The sequence below is a fragment of the Rutidosis leptorrhynchoides genome, chromosome 9 (genome assembly GCF_046630445.1).
Source record: "Rutidosis leptorrhynchoides isolate AG116_Rl617_1_P2 chromosome 9, CSIRO_AGI_Rlap_v1, whole genome shotgun sequence".
NCBI classification, from domain to species: Eukaryota; Viridiplantae; Streptophyta; class Magnoliopsida; order Asterales; family Asteraceae; genus Rutidosis; species Rutidosis leptorrhynchoides.
This window is the reverse complement of record NC_092341.1, coordinates 135414410-135420679: the sequence shown is the minus strand read 5'-3', so window position 1 is coordinate 135420679 and position 6270 is coordinate 135414410.

Sequence of the window (6270 nt, the reverse complement as noted above, 5' to 3'; positions counted from 1 at the left end):
GAGACTCTTGTGATCGGTGAAGATAGTGCTCTTAGTTCCATACAAATAGTGTCTCCACAATTTAAGTGCAAAGACAACGGCTCCAAGTTCAAGATCGTGAGTAGTGTAGTTCCGCTCATGAATCTTCAAGTGGCGGGAGGCATAGGCAATAACTTTTGATCGTTGCATCAGTACACAACCAAAACCACTCTTCAATGCATCACAATAAACAACAAAGTCGTCACTGCCTTCGGGAAGTGATAGGATAGGTGCGGAGGTTAACTTCTTCTTCAAAGTTTGAAATGCTGATTCGTGTGCGGGTTCCCAAATGAACTTCTTGCCCTTGTGAGTCAGCGCGGTCAAAGGACGCGCAATCAGAGAGAAACCTTCGATAAACCTTCGGTAATACCCGGCGAGACCTAGGAATTGGCGAATATGCGTCGGAGTAGTGGGGGTCTCCCACTTGCTGATAGTTTCAATCTTGGTGGGATCAACTTTGATACCCTGGTCGCTCACAACATGACCCAGAAACTGAACTTCCTTCAACCAAAATTCACACTTGGAGAATTTGGCGTAAAGTTGCTCTTGTCTCAAGAGTTCAAGTACTAGTCGGAGGTGTTGCTCATGCTCTTCTTCGCTCTTAGAGTAGATGAGGATATCATCTATGAAGACGATAACAAACTTATCCAAGTACGGCTTGCAGACATGATTCATGAGGTCCATGAACACGGCAGGTGCATTTGTCAAACCGAATGGCATCACGAGAAACTCATAATGACCATAACGGGTTCTGAATGCAGTTTTCATCACGTCACTTTCCTTCACTCTCAGCTGGTGATATCCAGATCGCAAATCGATCTTTGAGTAGACACTCGATCCCTGTAGTTGATCAAAAAGATCGTCAATTCGTGGAAGGGGATACCGATTCTTGATTGTCAATTTGTTGAGCTCACGGTAGTCGATACACATACGGAAGGATCCATCCTTCTTCTTCACAAACAACACAGGTGCGCCCCAAGGCGAGAAGCTTGGTTGGATAAATCCTCGATCAAGCAGTTCTTGTAGTTGGCTCTGTAGTTCTTGCATCTCGGAAGGTGCGAGTCTATAAGGTGCGCGAGCTACAGGTGCAGCTCCTGGCACTAAATCAATCTGAAACTCTACTGCTCTCTGCGGCGGCAATCCAGGTAATTCCTCTGGGAAGACATCGGAAAATTCGTTCACAATTCGAACGTCGTTCACGCTCTTCACCTCAGTTTCTACTGCTTTCACATGTGCTAGGACAGCAAAACGTCCCTTCTTCATAATCTTTTGCGCTTTCACGCAACTAATGAGGTTCAACTTCGAGGTACTTCTCTCTCCATAGATAACCAGTGGTTCGCCATCTCCTTGTGGTATGCGAAGTGCTTTATCTCCGCAGATAATATCGGCCCTTATCTTGCTCAACCAATCCATGCCGACGATCACGTCAAAACTTCCCAGTTTGATTGGTATCAAATCAATTTCTAAATCTGCACCAGCTATGTTGATAATAGCTCCACGACTAATATGGTCAACCTTTTCAAGTTTTTCATTGGCGACCTCGACAAGCATACTCTCTTTTAACGGGACTAATAACCAATTAATCTTATCGCAAAAATGTCTACATACATAACTTCTATCCGCACCAGTATCAAACAAGACAGAAGCTAAGAGATTGTTGATTTTGAATATACCTGTCACCAAGTTGGGGTTTTCGTGTGCGTCCCTTGCATTAACATTAAAAGCTCTACCACGGGGTGGTCCTCCGTATTTTCGCTTGTTTGGGCGCGCATTTCTGAAATGGCCCGTCTGCCCGCATTTTCGTAGCACTTCTTAGGTCCATTGGTGTTCGGCTTCCCATTCAAAGTGGTGACCTTGCAGTCTTTTCCAACATGCCCAGACCGTTGGCACTTTTCGCAGACAACATTGCAATACCCAGTGTGGTGTTTGTAACACCTCTTGCATTGTGGTAAGGTTCCTTTGTAGTTCGGGTTGGAGTTGGTGTTGTTGTTGGGGTTGGGGTTTCCACCGTTGTTGTGCCTCTTGGCGGGGGTCTGGTCATAGGTTCTCCCCCTGTTGTTGTGGTGGTGGTGGTTGTTGTTGTTGTTGTTGTTGTTGTTGTTGTTGTTGTTGTTATTATTATCCCACTTTCGCTTTTCGCTACTACCAGCTTCAAACTTAGCCTTCTCTGGCTCATCAATAATGATTTGGTTCATGAGAGTATGCGCCATGCGCATTGCTTCGGGAACATTTGGTGGTTTGGACGATGTAACGTTTCCTTTGATAGACTTAGGGAGTCCCCAGAAGTATCTCTCCATACGCTTGAATTCCGGGGTGACCATTGTCGGACACATAAGAGCTAGTTCCAAAAATCTCCTGTTGTAACCATCAAGGTTGTTCCCAACGGCCTTTAGCTGCATGAATTCCATCTCCATCTTTTGGATTTCGGTTCTCGGACAATACTCATCAATCATTGCCACTTTGAATTCCTCCCATGGCGTAGCATACGCCTCATCAATGCCTTTCGCTTGAGCTAACATGTTCCACCACGTTAGTGCGCCGTCAGATAGCGTGCAAGATGCAAACTTGGTTTTGTTATCCTCCGAACATTTGCTAACTCGGAATACTGATTCAAGTTTCTCGGACCATCTGGTGAGACCAACCGGTCCCTCGGTTCCACTGAAGTTATGCGGTTTGCAGCTCTGGAATTCCTTGTAAGTACACCCATTTCGAACGGGTGGGATAACCGGTGGTGGTGGCAGTAGAGCTTGGAGGTTTCTTTCTGCTAGGGCTGCGGCGACACGTTCTTGGATCATCTCTTCAATTTGAGCAGCAGTAGGTGTGGATCGACCGTTAGCCATGATGTTCTAAACAAAATTTTTGACTCAAGTCAAAATACAGTATTCAATATAGTAATAATACAGTATATAGTAACCAACATGGAATCAAAACATCACATGTTATTAAATAACGCATCTAGGTACGAATACCACAGAATCATCATACAGTAATGTAAATAGAACATCGTGCAAGAATTAAATAACGCAAAGTTCCATTCATTAATAATAATAATAAGTCTCATACATCTGAATAAGTTCGTACAATACGTGAGTAATACAATAAACTACAACTAGATTACATCATGAAATCTAATACAACAATCCTACGGTGAAGGTCGGTGTAGGATGTCTAAAACCTGAGCCAACTGCTCCTCGAGCTCAGTAACCCGAGCTCGGAGGATTCCCACCTCCCTTGTCAATTCCTCGACAGTGGGTGTTGGTGGGGCAGGCGGTGCTGGCGGTGCAGGTGGTGCCGGTGGTGCAGGTGGTGCCGGTGGAGCGATGGTGCTGGTGGAGCGGGTGGTGCAGACCGCACGAAGCGGGGTGCAGATGTCCCGGCTCCAGAACTAGTCAGCACGTAAAGAGGTGCCTTACGTATGAGTGGGTCGGCAGGGTACGGCACAAGCCGCTTACGGGCAGTAACCCTCCGACGCCGACCAAAAGCGTCAGTGAAAGCACCACCTCCATTCACCCCTGGAATGACGGTGCCATCAGGACGGTACCGCTTCTTCGGCGGGGTGGAGGGTGCCTGAATAGGTATATCAGCAGGGTCCTCGTCGTCACTGGAGTCTGATGAAGAATCATCTGATGAAGAATCGGCGGATGATGAGTCATCCGAATCATGCGGTGGTGGTACGGGTGGCTGAACTGGTAGTCCGAAGGCGGCCAACATCTGTCTGTGTCTGCCTGGCGGAATCGGCACTAAACGTTCGTTGGGAGTGCGTCGGCAAGGCGTGCGCATATGGTTGCGGAATGGCCGTTCCCCGAACTCCGCGGGGATCACAACTCCACCGATGCGGGGCTGTGAATCCGAGGGTCCGGGAGCATACGGAGCTGGAATCTCCGTAGGGCTCACGTGTCCATCAGAAGTAGCCACTGGTGCAGGCGGCTGGCTGCTAGTCCCGGAAGATGAAGCGCCGGGGTCACTCGTGTGCATCTGGATCGGTGGATCGGCAATAGTGGTAGGTGGAGTAGCTGAAGAGTCTAAACTGCCCAAATCGCTAGCAGGTGGTACATCCGACATCTGAACAAGGAAAAATAAATTTTCCATGTCAGTAAGTCATAAGCAAGCACGTATTAGGCCAACAGTTTAAATCATGTATAACAATAAGTAGCATGGAAATAACCGCAAATCGTACGAAGGTAGCATGCAATCGAAAGCAAGTAATATCATACAGCAGTGAAATCATGTAGTAGCATACGGCATATAGCAGTAAAAGCAAGCAGCAGCATGCAGTAAGTTCAGCGGAAACAAGTAAACTAGCAAGTTGTAGATTAGTCCTATTAGTGAATCCTACTCGGGTCAGTCTTAGACTCACTAATGCAACCTAATTCCCTACAACCAATGCTCTGATACCAAATGTGACACCCCGTACAAAACCATCGTGTACGAATCATCAACAACAGGATCATTACAAGGTTAAGTACTATATGCTGTAATTAAAGATGTTGCATTCACGATAAAAAGGTGATGTCATAACCGACATCAAATGTTTTACATTTCAAAAGCATGCTTCACTAAGTAGAAGCAAATAATAAGTGTATGTGACCACAATGGTCGTTACAAGTCATAGTTCAAAAGTACTAATGTTTGAATGCAAGGTAAAGTAGTTCATGCGATGACAACTCTAAGCAGCGGGTGTCTACAGCACGACTAGTACACAGCGGAAGCTAACCTCAAGCACCTGAGAAAAACATGCTTAAAAACGTCAACACAAAGGTTGGTGAGCTATAGTTTAAGTATAACAGTATGTAAGGTAGGCCATGAGATTTCAGTGCTACAACGAGCGTTTCAAAACAGTATGATAAAGTATATGTTAACCGTGGGCACTTGGTAACTAACTTAACGTTTATACCCCCTGAAAGTACACTTGGCAAGTGCGTATGTCTACGAAGTATTAAACACTCGTTAAATGCTAGCGCTACTAGCCCGAGTGGGGATGTCAAACCCTATGGATCCATATCTAAGATTCGCGTTCACGGTTCAAAAATCAACGATTAAACGTTACCGAGCTAAAGGGAATGTTTATGCCGTTGTATAACCCACACATATATAAGTTTAAGTACTCGTGCCTAGTATGTAAAACATAAAATCCGCATGTATTCTCAGTTCCCAAAATAAGTTAAAGTAAAAAGGGAATGCTATAACTCACAATGATAATGTAGTCGTAAAGTCGGTTCGGAAAAGGTGTGCAAGTAATCGGTCCGAAAGTCCTCAACCTAAGTCAAATAGTACTAAGTCAGTAAATCGTCTTAATAGGTTTAAAAGTATGTAAATAAGGTCTTAAGGGTCATCATCATTCATCATCAAACAAAAGGCGTAAAGTAAGTTTCGTTTATGAAAGTAGTTTAAAAAAAAGGCTGAGTTCAGTCAGTCACCACGGCCTCTACCCTTACTGAATTAAGGTGAGACCAGTGGCCATGGCTCCGTATATGAGTCCTTTAAGTGTGGTAAAATTTACAGAAGCAAACTCGTCTTTTTTTGACCGTGGCGACGGTCTAAGTGCGAGTAGGTCAGAAATTTCTGCACAACGTTAAAAGGACATAGTGACGATCGGAGGGCCATAAATCCTAAACCGTAACTCGGATTATGATGAGTCCTATATGAAAAGTTATCTACTCGAAAAGATCTATTTGAAAATCATAATCACAACAGCCCAAGTCTACTGGTCTGTTACAGACTCACCAAAACACTAGGTAGAAGACAGTAAACAGAAAATAATGGGTTCCGGTGCTCGATGCTTATCACGGTTCTCATCCTTGATGCATATAGCTTCAAGTGTACAACTCGTTGATGTGTTTGCATCATATTGACCAAGATTTGACCATCATAACCCAAGTGCAAGTCTAAGACATGAAGCACAACTCACTTAAGTGTTGCAAGTGTTTTGATGAACCAAAGTTACATCAAAGTCTTAGATCTAACACATACATGAACTTTAAAGCTAATAACAAGTTACAAACTTGAAAGTAAACTAACTAATCAAGATCTTAAGATGTAGAACATAGTTCTTAGTTAGATCTTGAAGATTCAAGACTCAAAAGTCTAGATCAAGCATAAGTATACAAAGTTATATTTTAAAAGTTTCATTTATATGTTCTTGAACTTTAAAGTTAACTTTAAGTTCAAGATTAATGAGATCAAAGTTAACTAGTAACACTTGACCAATAATAACCAACAACATGAAATTAAAGTGCAAGTAAATGAAGTAAC